The sequence below is a fragment of the Anolis sagrei genome, chromosome 2 (assembly GCF_037176765.1).
Source record: "Anolis sagrei isolate rAnoSag1 chromosome 2, rAnoSag1.mat, whole genome shotgun sequence".
NCBI classification, from domain to species: Eukaryota; Metazoa; Chordata; class Lepidosauria; order Squamata; family Dactyloidae; genus Anolis; species Anolis sagrei.
This window is the reverse complement of record NC_090022.1, coordinates 213,038,093-213,054,989: the sequence shown is the minus strand read 5'-3', so window position 1 is coordinate 213,054,989 and position 16,897 is coordinate 213,038,093. Positions and strand designations below refer to the sequence as shown.

Sequence of the window (16,897 nt, the reverse complement as noted above, 5' to 3'; positions counted from 1 at the left end):
TTGGGGGCAATTCTTCTCTCCCTCTCTCCCATCTCCTCACTCCTTGGCTTGCTTGCTCTCATACTTGCACTTCCTTTCAATGCCGTTACTCTTCCATCATTCTATACCATAAACTGGATAAAAATGGTCTATCCTTAATCTTCATGGTTATGGAACAGGGGAAAGGTTCTTCAGTAACAAAGATCTTTTAACAGAAGAGACCCATAGCACACTAGGAGGATCCTTTCAGCACCAGAAGAAGACATGTTTATGGTCTCAGATGTTTTGGAAGAAGCTGATTGCTTTTAGCAAGTGATTTCATGGTTCTTTTGTTCTAGGTGACAAACAAAAGGAAATTGCAAGAGCGTGATGTAATTTTTCCAAGTGAATGCATTTAATACTATAGCATAAACTTCTTTAAACATGTTCTTATTCTATATTGTATTGTCGAAGGCTTTCATGGCTGGAATCTCTGTTCTATTGTAGGTTTTTCAGGCTGTATTGGCCATGTTCTAGAAGCATTCTGTTTTTTTATATATTTTAATATCTTAATATAGTGATTATGGATACTTCTTTTTCCTTAAGTTACTATATGATGCTGCCACCCATGGAGTGCACACGCATTTGGTAAATGTAATTAAATGACATCAAATAGTTCACTATCTTCAGTTGCTAACTAAACATTGGGAGGAGGAGGATTACATTTTGCTTAAGGGAGCAAAATAGTTTTGAGCTAGCCTTGGCAACTAATGTCAAAATGTTCTTGCCATCAGAAAAGCAGAGGTAAGCATGTCTCACAGTATGCTAAGACTGAAGAGATTCCTCCAGTTATTATAGTGAATGTTAAATGTTATATTTAAATGTTATTTATTTATTTAAAGAATTTAGCTCTATGTTACCCTCAGGGCACTCAGCTCTCAAACTTTGATGTTGTTTCATCTGCCCGTTCTATGACTGTTAGGCTTGTAAATTTTTGGCCACACTGCCAATTAAAGAAGTCAGATAACCACAAACATCTCTAACGTGCCTCACCCCTATTCTTCATATGGAGTACCTTCAAAGTGGGCATTGGGGGGAGATGTAACAAAGGTAACAATCATGACATGCCTTGTGAATGTTGAAACTTCCTAATTTATCATTTCACCTGATAGCTGTTATACCATTTTAATACTATCCCCAGAGGTTTCTAAGTAGCAACAGCAGCAACAACAGCAACAACATACTGCATTAATATTCTAGGATTTTTCTCATAAGCAAATATTTATCAAAAGGTCTCATTCTCTAACAAAGATGACAAAGTCTTGTAGAAAGTTTGAGAAAATGTCTCAATGGGGTAGGATCCTTTTTGGATAGTCAGTGCTGACTTAATTTTTACTAATAGATCTACACTAAAAGTAAATGAGATGCAGTAGATGATCTGAACCATATTGTGTCAGATAGGAATGATGTGCTATAGATTATAGCAATCCCTTTGTGTAAATCATTAAATACTATAAGATCGCACTTAAAGAAATGGCGTGCCACAGCATTTGATTGGGAAAGAATAAAGAGAAAAGTTTCAAATTGTGGGCTTTGTTTCTTAAAAGTAACTAAATCCTAAATTAAAAGGAAGTTTCTATTCTATTTGAGATGTACAGATGACACCATATTACTAGCAGAAAATAGCAAACACTTGGCACAATTACACAAATCCACATTTGTTGAAAGATTCAAAGTCAAGGGCAGAAGAAATTTTAAAAAGACAAGGATTTTTCCCAACATTTTCTGGGAAATGTTTTTATCTGAACTAACACATTTGAAACCCTTGGTTTCCCCATATAAATCTGCTTAGATGTTAAACTCCTCAGGAGGTTCCTGTTTCTCAGTCCTGCCACCTTGACAGTTTGATGAGAGCAGCTGAGAGGGCCTTCCCAGAGGCTGTTCTCAGGGTGTTGAGCAATCTTCCAAGGAAAGAAGATTGGCCTTTTTCCTGTTGTCCTCCTGGTGGGCAGAGACTTTTCTATTCAGGTAATCCTTTGGCAATGCTAGAATTAAGTAGATTGACAACTCTTTAACTGCCATATATCTATGTTAAGCAATAATGGGAATTGTAGTTTTCACAAGATTTTTTGTCTTGTAAAATAGTGCTGATGCCTCTTCAAACTATAAATACTGCTGATATGTCATTATACTACAACTCCCATGATTTCACAGCAATTAAGTGCTGTCAAACTGCCTTAATTCTGCAGTCTAGATGCACCTAAGTGGCTGGTGAGAAAGGGGCTTTTAACAGGGAAGGGGAAATGGTTTGTCTTTTAAAAATGCTTTTAAACTTGCTTTCACTTCATTTTTTTAACGTGACAGACATGTTAACAGCAGATATCTGGTGTAATACAATAGGGTGTCCAATTTCAGCATTGTAACTTAATATGATTAACCATATTAATTACATTGTGAGCTACCTTAGGCTCAAATATTGAGAGAAAACTGAGATACATAATTTAAAAAAATCACACAATCTGAATCAAGGTGAATACTGGCCTCTTCACAATTGATGCCATAAAAAACAAACATTCAACCTTGAGACAACCATGCTTTTCTACTTCACTTCCTAGAGGAATGGAAATGTAGTTGGAAATCCTAGTGAAAGGTCACATGTTCTAAAAATGCTGCCAATTACTCCTTACCTCTTCTACCCTTCTGTGTTATTTCTTCACTTATACCAATTTGGCTGTCCAGAAGAGAAAGGAAAAGAGACCCAAATCCACATGGACAGTGTCAGGAAAGTGAAACTTTCAAACCAAGCAGGGACTGGGGAAGTAATTGGAAAATTCTCTGCTGCCATCACACCACAACACTAATTACCTCTGGTGCTCAATGAGAAGCTTCCTGTACTGTGTTGCAGTTTATTATATCGCTTTATTTATACTCTGCCTCTTCCCTCAAAGTCAGAACTTAAGGCGGTTTACAATATGAACTGAAATATTAGTGCATGTGCCTTCAATTCTCTTTTTGAGCCATGAACTTCATTCTTCCTATGAAGTATAGCCTACAGCACCTGGTATCCAATTATGGTCTCTCATTCAAGTGCTAACCAGGGATGGACCTCAGCCATTTAGAGCTTTATAGATCACAACCAGCACTTTGAACGGTGCACAGAAACAATCCAGTAATTAATGAAGCAGATCTTCTCCATGATGAGAAGCTCCAGTAAAAATGGGCAGCACTTCAGGTGGTAGCAAAGCACCCACAAAAGGGTGCTGGAAGGATTCTATGCAGTTCCTCACTCGTGTCTGTCTTATCTTGGCAGCAAAGTAACTACAAATATATGTAATTTAGTAGAGGAGGAAAAATAGTAGAGTATCTAGTCCAATTCCCAATGATAGTCATTCAACATCTGTTTAAAGATCTCAAAAGACTGGAAGTCCATACTATTGGAGGCAGTCTGTTCAATTGATAAACAGTAGTTGTCATTAGGAGGTTTTCCCTAACATTGAAGCTGCCACTTTTTTTCTTACAATTTGAATGGAAAATGTATTGGTATTTATTAGGATGAAAATATTTTTTCTGTTGATAATACATCCACTTGGTTTATTTCACTTTTATAGAGGTCTGACCCTTTAAAACTGCAGCAGTCAAATGTGGACGTTAGTCAAATACAGTCCTCAAAGAGCATTTGATGGCTCCAAGGGTCCCTGCATCTTGTGATCCCCCAAACTAAAAATCTCAAACCACCACACAAAAAATGAAAAAGAAAAGAAGGAAACCCAAACATGGACATAACACAAATTGGAAACAGCCAGAAAAAACTAGACAATCCGACCATTCCCAGACACATATCACATCATATTTTGGTCCATGAAAATCTTCATTTTTATACTATAATCCAAAATGACTGTCCTCACTTCTGGTACTCAAAAAAGGCTGTGATCCTAACTTTGGAGAGTAGAGAGCACAAACTGGGCAAAATGAACCATTTTACGTTTCTCCTGTTAGCGACAAAATTGGGCAGAAAATTTGTAAATACTCCTGGGACTAAAATGTGAGAATTCATAAATAAGTATATGTCCCCATAACTAGGGAATCCTGTGGGTATTTTAAAAACTCACTATATTGAGCAAATAAAAAAATTCAAATACGTAGGACCTTGGTTCAGTAACAACCTGTCATGGTCTACTCATTTAAAATACATACTGGCCTGGGCCTGATCAAGCGACAGTGCCATCAGGAGGTTTTTCCATTCCAGGGGAAACCAATATATTCCCCCCAGTTCCGCAAGTTTTTCAGGCAAAGGCGATAGCACAACTACTCTATGGAGCTCCCATTTGGTTAACTCCTAGTAATAGTGCCATCAGATCTTTCCACTCAAAATTCCCCCACAAGTTATTTGGCATCCCAAAGTGCGTCCCATCAGCAGTTCTATGTCTAGAATCTGGCCAATACTCTATAGAGGCCACTATCTGGCTAAACATCATAAAATTTGGATTATATATTCACTATCAAAGCCCCAGCAACTCTTTGACCCAACTCACCTTGAGCAAACTCCACCACGTAAAATGGTGCACCACAGTTCTAGCAAAAATCAGGGAATTGGGCTATGATAGCGGCTTTGTGAATATGCTAACTTTCACTGAGAACTTTACTCTCATTAAAAAGAGGTTGCTAGAAAGGGATTATAAACAACTGCTGAGCTTGGCCAATAAATCCTGTTCGCCTATGAACAAGGCAATTCCATTCATACAGGGAAACCCAGGCCTTTTATATTGCATCACTCACTAATGCCTCATACAGGAGAGCCTACATGCTGGCTAGAATTAATATTATGCCATCTCCTCTTATATTTTGCTTTGTTAATCTTATGGTTATATTGTTTTTTACTTTGTATGTTTTGTGATGTTACCTGGGAACCACTCTGAGTCCCCTCAGGGAGATGGAGCGGTATATAAATAAAGTATTATTATTATTATTATTATTATTATTATTATTATTATTATTCCCTGTAGTACAGGACAACTGGATTCCATCCTGCATATTCTTCTGCACTTCCCACTTTACCTGGAACTAAGATCTAGCTTACTACTGCAAGTTATAGATTTGTTGGAAAACCATACTGACCCAGACAAAGTAATTATGTTTTTAAACTGCCAAGATTGTAACCTTTGCCTTTCAGTGGCAAGGTTCTTGAATGAAGTGTGTAAACTGAATGTGTAGCAAATGTAAAGTTCCCTTTTCTATAATTTATACTGTATTTTATACTGTTTTGTTATATATGCCAATAAAGGCCTATTGGGTTGGATTAAAAACAAATTCCTTCAACATCATTAGTAAATGATCTCACTTCACTGTACCATTCATCACAATAGGATCACCAAACGTGCGTCTGGATCTCCAGGTAATCCTTTGGGTGTATCGCTGGATAATCGGAACAGTGAATAAATGCCAACTCTCCCAGGGCAAATGTATCCTTGTATCCCATAGCTGCCAAGCAAAGAAACAGCATCAATCTAGCTACATAAGTGAATTATATTTTCCATCCCTGCAGTGCTCCTTTCCAATCAAATGACAACGCCATTGCCAATTTATACAATATTCAGATTTTTGTTTCATTTTGTTTTTCAGTATCCCAGCCAATGATTTTGATGTTGGGTAGCTGTAACAACAATCCCTTTGAACTTCAAAGGAAGCCTCCTTAGTTTGCGTAAGAATTCCAATTCATTACATTACAAGGGTGGGGTTTATTTTTCCTTTTCATTCATTTGGGACACTGCAGTACACCGCTATACAGCCTGTGGGCAAAACCTAGAAGCATGATCATTGATTTAAAAAAAAAAACAGTTTGGGAATCTCAGCACTGTTTATTTTTATGTGGCTTACTTCTGGTTTTCATTGTAATGTTTTTGTCTTACATTTTAATAGTTTATTTTAATTGGGCTAAAAATATTGCAAAAGGTAAACGAAAATACTCAAGTGTGTAAATGTGTTTTTAAAAAGTACTATGTTTTTACTTCCTGGAAAACAATCCAGCTATTTTTCTTTACCAGGAGAAAAAAATCATTATGACTTAAGACAGTCTGCCAAATAAAACTGCTCTAGTACCCAATACAACTGCTTAACGACCAAGGACAAGTTTCTATCACCACTACCACTACCACTAGTCCACTACCACCATATTATTAGCCCAAGCACTTAATTATATGAATTACAGATAAATACACACTGAAGTTATAAAATATGCATTTTATTGTATATCTATGCAGAAAAAAATGGCTCTTCACCATGGTGTTTTTCCTCCGATTCCTTCTAGTATTCAATAATATATGTAGACCCCAACTTTTTGAGAAGAAAAAATTAAGCACTTCTCATAAACTACTTTTTGTTGTTTCATCTAATTTTTATCATCTTACAGTCTTCCTGAGATTGATCTTACAGCAGCTCTCAAGATTTCATTTATATTATGCCCATGTCAATCCAATTGTAGCTCCAGTTATTTAACTGCAAAAAATGTATCTGTTGGGACATACTGGCTCGCCCAAGATGCCCTGAATGAGGGCCACATTATACGGCTTCTGTTAGCAATATGTCCCTGAGGAATGAATACTCTTTCCTTTGCAAAGTTCTCTGACAATATGGAGGTTCATGAAGGCATAAAATGGGCTGCTTGACTCTTTTACTGGCGTTCACTTTCTCTCCAACCTTCCCCTTCCCAGCTCTTCCATTAATCTTCTGGACTCATGGATACACTCTGCAAATCATAACTGATAGGTGAACAATGTGTATCTAGTTCACACATGAAATGCCAGGCCTGTGAGCTGAATCTGGTTGACCACATCATTTTATGCGGCCTGAAAGGTTTTCAATACTAGGGCAACATAACATTTAAAGTCTTACAATTTCAAATGGCCCTTTGAAGGCAACCATAAGGCTGATGAGGCCCTTGATGAAAATGAGTTTGACACTCCTGATCTAGTCAACTGCTGACATGCTAGAAAAACCATATGGGCAAACTTGGGTCCTCCACATGTTTTGGACTTCAACTCCCACAATTCCTAACAGCCTACCAGCTATTAGGAAGTTGTGGGAGTTGAAGTCCAAAACACTTGGAGGGCTGAAATTTTCCCATACTTGTGCAACTAAAGTACTCATAAATGATGGCTATTCAACTGCCATTTTAAAACTTCAAAGAAGAGATGTTCACCACTCTCCATGGCTCTGCTATCAAACAGCTTCAAAATTCAAGAGGTTCTTCTAAGATTTTGGTAGATTTTCTTTTTCTATCATTCAAATCTACTGTTTCATGTTCTACTCATAGTTTCCAGAAAGCTAGCTCACCCCATCTACTGACATCCTTTAAAGATAGTTAACATATAACCTCTCAATCTTCTCTTCTCCAAGCTATACATACCCAATTCCCTAAGCTGTTTTTACAGGGGTTGGTTTCCAGACTTTCCTATCTGTCTTCTTCCTGAATTGTGGTGCTGAGAACTTGACACAGGATTCCATGTGAGGTCTGATCAAAGCAGAATAGAGTGGCACTATGACTCCCACCAAACTGCATACTATTTTCCTATTGAAGCAGCCTAGAATTGCAATGACTTTTTTGGGCCCTGTGCCAGATTATTAACTCATATTCAGCTTGTGTTCTGCTAAGATTCCTAGATCTTTTTCACAAATACTGTTATCAAGCCAGATGTCACACTTTCCATATGTTTAACTTATGTAAAAAATGATGGGACAGACCAATTGAAGCATCTTGTCCTACTTTTCAAACTGCAACAACAAACTGTTCTTAAGAAAACTGACTCGTGGGAGCCCTGAACAATTCCTCAGACTCCATGATAAGCATGTCATCAGGTTATGAGGACTTTCTCCTCATAACCTGATGACGCAAATCTCCCATGGCAGGCAACCAATGACTACGCTGCTTTTTTCTGAGCTTCATCCCAATATGCTCTACATGATTTGGAATAACGAATACAGACACTATATTGGAGCAAGCCACTGTGGTGTAGTACAGGGGTTGCCAAACTAAGGCTCGTGGGCCAGATGTAGCCCTCCATGGTCATTTACTCGATCCCTACCCTAAACTCTAGACTGAGGGTCACCCTAAATCTGATACAACTTGACAGCACACAACAACAACAATCCTAATTAACATGATTATTGCATTAGCCAAAAGCAGGCTCACACTTCTCATTGAAATACTGGTAAGTTTATGTTGGTTAAAATTAATCTATATATATAAATCTGTTAGGTTGGTTCAACGGGACAGCAAAACTCCACAACCCCCCAACGAAACTGCACCAAAATTGCCATGCCCATAACACAACCCACAAGGTACAAACATATCTACTCAAAATGAAAAACAACACAACAACACACTCACAAAACGGCAAAACAACAAAACTCCACAACCCCCCAACGAAACTGCACCAAAATTGCCATGCCCATAACACAACCCACAAGGTACAAACATATCTACTCAAAATGAAAAACAACACAACAACACACTCACAAAATGGCAAAACAACAAAACTAAAAAAAAACCAATGAAACTTAACCAAAATTCCCATGCCAATAACACAACCCACAAGGTACAAACATATCTACTCAAAATGAAAAACAACACAACAACACACTCACAAAATGGCAAAACAACTGAGCATGCGCATTGGCACCCAGCCGCAACTTCCCTGGCACACGCACACAGCCTTCCGGCCAACGTTCCCTCTGCGGAAGCCATGCCCACTCCAAGCCCCGCCGCGCTGCTTCCCGCACACACACCCCCCCTGCCGCACGCACACACACAACCCCACACTCAATCACTCCCCCCTCCGCCACACACACACACGCAACCCCACACTCCATCACTCCCCCGCCGCCGCACACACACACGCAACCCCACGCTCCATCACTCCCCCCGCCGCCGCACACACATATGCAACCCCACGCCCCATCACTCCCCCCGCCGCCGCACACACACATGCAACCCCACTCCCCCCTGCCGCCACACACACACACGCAACCCCACGCTCCAACCCTCCCCCCGCCGCTGCACACACACACACAACCCCACGCTCCATCACTCCCCTGCCCCAAACTTATCTCCTTTTACTTCACGCCACCTCCAAACCCCACCCCGCCCCTTCCCGCCCTGTCAAAATCCAGAAAAGACAGGAAGGAAGGAAAGAAGGAAGAAAGAGAAAGGGAGGTAAAGAAAAAGGGGGAAGGAAGGAAAGTTAGAGAAAGAAGGAAGAAGCAAAGGAAAGAAAAGGAAAGATGGAAGGAAAGAAAAGAGAGATAGCAGAAGAGAAAGAAAAAGGGGGAAGAAAGGAAAGAGATAGAGAAGGAAGAAATGAGAGACAGAGGGAGGGAAAGAAAAAGGGGGAAGGAAGGAAGGAGAGAAGGAAAGAAAAAAGGGAATGAAGGAAGGAAAGAGGGAGTGAAGGAAGGGCGAAGATGTAGAGAAAGAGGGAGGGAAGGAAAGAGAGAAGGAAGAAAAGAGACCAGAAGAGAAAGAAAAAGGGGGAAGGAAGGAAAGAGATAGAGAAGGAAGAGGAGAAGGAAAGATGGGAGGGAAGGAAGGAAGGAGGGAGGGAAAGAAGGAGAGAAAGAGGGAAGGTTGGCCACAGCAACACGTGGCGGGTAAAGGTTGTTATTTCTATTATTATTATTATGCTATTATTCCTATTAGACCCTTTTAGGGGGAATGGGAGAGGTGTCAGGTCCCGGAGGCAATGCATTGCATTATTGTTATTGCTATGATGGTGGTGAAATAAAAGGAAATAAAAAGTGAAAGAAGGAAGCAAACAGAGAGGGAAGAAAGGCAAAGGAAGAAAGGGGGAGGGAATGAAGGAAAGAGAGAAGGATGAAACCAAGTAGTGAAAGAAGGAAAGAAAGAAAGAGGTAGAGAAGGAAGAAAGGAGAGAAAGGGGGAGGAAAAGGGGGAAGGAATAGGTAGGTACCTCTCTTTCATAATAGTCCAGATATCTACCTCAACTTTGATAAGTTTTACTATAGGCCACAGCAACGCGTGGCAGGGCACAGCTAGTATTGTATAATTATTTTAATTTTTTTTGCACTAAAATAAGATATATGCAGTGGGTATAGGAATTCATTCAAGTTTTTTTTAAAAAACTATAGTTCGCCCGCCCAAAAAAGTCTGAGGGACAGTGAACCAGCCCCATGTTTGAGGATCCCTGGTGTAGTAGCCTGAGCCTTAACTTCAACTCTTGAGACCAGGGTTTGAATCCTTGCTTGCCCATGAAATTGGTGATCTTAGGCAAGATACATTCTTTCAGCCTCAGCTGTGAAGAAACCAGTATTCACCCCTGACTCAGACTGTATTGCACCAAATACCCAAATGGACAAATCAGATTATGGAAGCACAAGCCTGAAATATAGCCTTTTGAATAAACCCACCCTCATTTCCAGGGGAAACAACTCATGTTACAAGAATCATATCTGAATGAGAAGACATCATGTAATGTATGTATGTGTGTGCATGTTATTCTGTTAACTAACCACCAAAGAGCCAGTAAAACTGTGTCCTGTCAGTAACAATATTTGAGTCTCAAAAACAAGTTAATTCAATATTCTTCCCACATACATATGTAAAAAGTTACATTCCTCTTCAGCTAAACCCCTGACCCAGGAGTTTTCGTATTGGCTATGAACACTGATCCTTTTCTAAAAGTCAATGTGTTTTAAATCAAAAAGTTAGCAGTTACACAAACACTTAGGAGAGGTTATGAATTCACCACCACTGAGCAATTTAAAATTGTGGGTTGGCCCTAGCCCACTTACTGCCATCTCCAAGTGATGGGGTGACTCATTCCACTTAATATTCATGGCACTGCTCACAGCAACTACTCCATATAGGCTGATTGGGATGGCATTCATGTGGCATGTATAACATGCATACAGTAATACCTATAGAAAATTCCATAGCAAATGATTTTGCTATTTGGGAGGAGGAGAGAAAATCCCCCATATATTTATAAAATTCATTCATGTGTTTTCTTAATTTGACACTGGGTTTCAAAAAAGAACTTTTTCAACGGGTCTATTGTTAGAGGCCACCACAAAGAAATGGTTATCATTTGATGCATTTTCTATGGTGAAATCTGGTGTAAAACATTATTTAAGGGATTGAGTAAAGATTAAGGGCTCTAAATCCACCATCAAGCAAGTACCAGATTCCACCCTAGTGTCTACAACACCCATCATCCCAAGGTGCAGCTACACTGTAATTAATGCAGTTCGACACCATTTTAATTGCCATGGCTCAGTGTTATAGAATCATGGAAGATGTAGTTTTAAAATGTCCTTAGCTTTTTCTGTCTAAGATTGCCTCACCAAACTACAACTTCCAGGATACCACATCATTGAGACATGGCAGTTAAAGTGGTGTCAAACTGAAATAATTATATAGTCTGGATGCACTCCCAGTCAGCATGTATCAGTTTGGGGAAGGCTGCTATATACCATATATGGAACAGAAACTTGCTTTTGGAGTTGCCAGCTGTTTAGCATTCCAATCTGGAAAGCAACTCCCTTTAAAGTGCAAAATATTTTTAAAAACCATGAGGCATCATGACTATGCTTTTCTTGTGCACACGAAAAAGAGCCTTCTCAGCAGTTGCTCCCAACGTCTGGAATTCCCTTCCACAGGGGACTAAATTGGCTCCTTTTCTACTCTCTTTTTCCTGACGGGCAAAAAAGCTGCCTTGGCACCCATGAAAGATGGCATGTAAAATTAAACCAAGAAAACAGGTTGTTGGGTAGGTATTCATCCCTCCCAAAAATAGCCTTCTGCCTTGCAAGACTATTAGTTATAGACCAAGGGTCCTGAAACTGAGGACCGTGGGCCAGATTTGCCCCCCCTTCAAAGTCATTTACCCAGCCCCTGCCCTAAACTTTAGACTTATGTTCGCCCTAAGTCTGGAATGACTTGAAGAAACACAACAACAACAATTCTAATTAACTTGACTAACTCATCAGCCAAAAGCAGGCCCACACTTGAAAATTTATGGTGGTTAAAATTGTTTTTCATTTTAAGTATTTTATTGCTCTTTTTTTTTTTTGCATTACAAGTAAGATGGGTGCAGTATGCATACAAATTTGATTGTGTTTTTTTTCAAACGATAGTCCGGGCCTCTCAACAGTCTGAGGGACCACAAATTGGCCCTCTACTTAAAACATTTGCGGACCCCAATTCTAGACTGTACATTTGATCAAAGTCAGAGCTAAAATAAAAATAGATGTGGGTCTTTAACTTTTGCAAACAAACTTCTTGTTTCTTTTTGTCAATGAATTATGGCAAATAACATTTATAAGAGGCTTCCATTGCTTTTTTCAACTCCTAGAATCCTCCAGCAATAAGCATTTTATGTATCTCAACAAGGCTATGGTATTGTGACTCATCCTGGGTATAAACAGTTATGCTTTTAACATATGAGGAATGTATCTGATTTCCAGCTTTAACTCATTTGCAGTCTAGTGCATGATGATATGAAAGGTGGAAAGAAAAGAACAATCCAAATGAAGAAAATACAGTAGAGTCTCGCTTAGCCAACCTTCGCTCATCCACCGTTCTGTATTATCCAACACAGTCTACCTCTCGCATGGATCCACAACTGTTTCAATACATTGCAATGTTTTGGTGCTAAATTTGTAAATACAGTAATTGCTACATAACGTTTCAGTGTATTGAACTGCTTTTTCTGCCAATTTGCTGTAAAACATGTTTTGGTGCTTATTTTGTAAAATCATAACATAATTTCATGTTTAATAGGCTCTTCCTTAATCCCTCCTTATTACCCAACATTTTCACTTATCCAAATTCTGCCAGCCCATTTATGTTGGATAAGTGAGACTATACTGTAATTCATTACTGATTAAATTCTTTATTTTTAAAAGCTTTCGGTTATTTCAGATTTCAGGAAAACTGGCACAGAGAAACACTGAGAACTAGTATGGTGTAGTGTCTGGAGCACTGGACGATGACTCTAGGGATCAGGGTTTGTATCCCCAATCAGCCATGGAAACCACTGGGTGGCCTTTGATAAGTTGTATTCTCTTAAACACGGAGAAAAATGCAGGCAGATCCTCTCTAAAAGAAATCTGGCCAAGAAAAACCCCTTGACAGATTTGCTTTAGGGTCGCCATAAGTCTGAAATGACTTGAAAGTGCACAACAACAACAACAACAACAACAACAACAACAACAAAGACACACTACTTGGATATGGGTAATATTTCCTATATCAAAGCAATAGTCCACACTTGGGTTTGTAAAGCTGGGAGCAAGCCTCAGGCTTGAGCACTTTTTTCTGACAGGTCCCCCTTCCTCCCTATGCACTAGGCATGTGCAATCAATAAAAAGTTTCAAAAGTCATTAAAAAAATAATGGGGCACCGGTGTTTCATTTCTAAAGTATAGTTAGTGAAAAATTTGTTACTATAACAATAGTAATGAAATTTCGTTATAGTATTTGTGTATAATTACTACAATTGGGGAAACTTTAGGGGCTCCTTTCTCCCTCATTTTTACAGCTATGGGGATGAAACTTGCTACAATGGTAGAACACATTGATCACTGTTAGCCCATCAAATGTTTCACTTATCCACAGATCTTTGGGGAATTTTCAAAGTTTTTATAAACAACTTTATTTTTTAAAAACTACAAGAATTTTCACCTTGAACGTTCTATACCAGTGGTTCTCAACCTGTGAGTCCTCATGTGTTTTGACTTTTGACAGCTGGTAAACTGGCTGGGATTTCTGAGTTATAGGTTGAGAATAACTCAATGACACAAGATAATAGGAAATCATTCCCAACTTTCAGAAATATTCATACATCTACTGATTTTAGGGGATTTCTTTAATTTTGACAAAAACTTTTTTAAAGCCACAACAGTTATCTCACTGTGATATATTAACCGACAAAAACCAGTATTAATCAATTCTACATTTTCATAGAATCCTAGAGTTGGAGGGGACCCCCAAGGGCCATCTAGTCCAACTCCCTTCTTCCAGGCAGAAGGGCACTATCAAAAGTCTCCTGACAGATGGCCATCCAGCCTCTAACCTAATTAATATGCTTACACTATTGAGTTGGAAGGGACCTCCAAGGGCCATCCATTTAGGGATTTCTTCCCAGTCCAGAACTGATTTAAATAAATAAATAAATAAAATACTAGAAGTATCAGTCAGTCCTCCTCTTTGCAGATTCAACCACTCATTGGAACTCTGGCTCGCTGCTGCCACTGAGGGGCAAATCTCTCCCCTCTCCCGATTGGGGCTTTCTGATGCGAGCAGAATTCTGGGAAATGTATTTTAGGGCAGGCTTTTTGCATTCTCTGTCATAGGTCTCATCACCTTCCCAAACTACATTTCCAAGAGTTCTGTGCTTTCTTTCCTAGCAAAGTCTTCTTTCTCCCTGCTCTTCTGCTCCCTGTGGAATAAGGTCATTTATTTAAAGAGGAAAGGCAGCCTTTTTGGCTTGGCTTTGCTTTGCTTCCCTGATCTGAAAATAAAATTAAGTTTTTGGTGTGGGCCATGCCCACATGTCAGATATTGCCTCGTAAGTATGAATTTAACTAATTTGATACAACTTATGAGGACTAACAAAAAATGTACACCTCTACTGTGCATACTGTTCAGTACTTCATTCCTGGCTTGTAATGAGTCAGTCTCCCATAATACTCATAACAAGACACTCTAGTTTAACACCACTTTAAAATCAGGATAATAAACCACAAACTGATTCATTTCATGTTTATAAAGAAAAATAACTCTTCCAATATACATCAAGGTGGACAATGTAAGGTTCTCCAGAATATTATTGGACTGCAAGTCCCAGCAGTCCCTTGGCAGTTTCAGTCCAGTTACATCAGTCCAGTTGCATATTTCCCCATTTTTGTTATTGATAAACAGGGAGTCACACACACACACAGAGAGAGAGAGAGAGAGACTGACTTGGGCCCCATCTACACTGTCATATAATGATGTTTCAAATTGCATTATATGGTCAGTGTAGACTCATACAATGTAATTCAATCAATCAATGATTTATTACGGTCTTTGACCAGCACAGAATAAAATGGGGCACAGGAACCCAAGGAAGGTAATTGCAGTTCCCAAGTAGGTCAGATAAAAGGCAGATTAAAACATGTTATAAAAGAAACAGATTAAAAAGCAGACTAAACTTACAGTTTAAAGTGCATGTATGAATCTAAAATAGGGGGGCGGCTAATAACAAATATCAGACAACTGGGAAGCTCTAAAAAGGGATGAGAGGGGAGCATTTACAGCATTTCAGTTATTACAAATCATTCTAACTATATTCCCGGCAGAAAGTTGCCTGGTATTTCAATGCAGTTCATAGTGCATTACATGGCAGTGTAGATGGGGCCAAAAGTAAACACACTTTTGAAATGACTAGATGCATCTGCAATTACTATTATATTTCTGTTGCCTATGAATATAGTAGAACAAACACATTGAGCCATTTAATATAGGCTGCAGAAGATATTCTGATACTTAACTTGTGATATGCCTCCCTCCCCGCCCCGGGGCAGCCCCTGGTCTACCTACACTCCAGCAAAAGAGGCCAAAGTCTGATTTTTATGAAAATAATGTTAAGATAAAAACATGCTTTCTTCTGCAGCACCATCCCTGAAATGCAGTACTACATGAAGTCACAACTCCATAAAATATGTTCCATTTACTGTATCTGTTTCACTTCTGTTCGCAAGCTAATATAATTTCCCCCCTTTTCTTTCTTAAAATGCACACAGGCTGCTAGACACATGTGCACGGCAAATGGAATCTGAACTAAGCTTAACAGCCTCATTTATTCCTGATGGTTTAAATTATTTCATCACAATTAATGACACCCTCTCAGCTTCCTGTGCAGTGCTGCCAGATGTTCAGAGACCACAAAGCCACTTGCTTCTTTGACGGCTAGTGACAAGTTGTCCTCTGAAGGACATTCCCTTGGTGCTGGGGCTGGATGACACCTCTGCCGCTTAGTACTTCTCTCTCTTTCCCTGAGTAGCTATCTTGAGAGGTGCAGGGAGGCATGAGAAACCCAGAATTGCTTTATTGAGGGCATATTATATGAAGTGTTTTGAATATGAAGGAGCCTGCCTCTAGTGATAGAAGTTTCAGACTTTAAGGAAGAGCAAAGAGACAACAGTTGATACCGACCTTCAAACACTCTAACTTATGTCACAGTAGCCTCTCTGATTTTAAAAGAAATGACGGGACAATTGACACAAAATTAAGTACCCTGTCTGTTCATTCTGAAACCGCATAGACTCCACTTGCACAAACACATCAGGATTTCAATTTGGTGTAACTTCAATAGTTCACTGCTTCTGCATAGAGACACTGAAGGATCATTCTAAAATTAAACTCAAGGGAATTTAAAATGTGATGGGAGAAGATCTTTACGATTACTGGAGTGACATAAACAATCTTGTGTGTGTTTTTTAAGCAAGGTCACAACTTGACCAACACCCCACTTGTAGTAAAAAATAAGTCACCACAAATTAAATAGCAGATGATTTTCTGCCTTATAAGAATAGCATTCAGCTTCTGCTGCCTGAAGTAGCCGTTTCAGTCTTCCTAACCATAGGGCCATTCGTGTATGGAGTTTTTGGGAATCTTGATTAGATTTCTTTGTTCTCCCAATTCAATGTATTGCTTTTCCCTCCATCTTGGGTTTTGTTGCATGTGACATGTGTAGAGTAGACACACAGCAAACAGCATAAAAAGTATGCTTTATAATGAAACTGCAAGCTTCTCTTAAAGGCAGAGGAGAAATGTTGGCGCTACACTGCTGCCTATGTTCTGCCTCTGTAATCACAGAAAAGAAGAAATTATGAGTATTCAAATAAAAGTTAGAGAACTATAAATTCCTGAGGAGAATCCCATC

General features: G+C 39.2%; 1 protein-coding gene across 8 annotated transcripts in view; it reads right to left on the bottom strand.

Moving 5' to 3' along the window:
* Positions 1-16,897, bottom strand: part of BNC2 (basonuclin zinc finger protein 2) — a 459,184-nt gene that overhangs the window by 242,530 nt on the left and 199,757 nt on the right. The gene's annotated exons all lie outside the window — the stretch shown is intronic.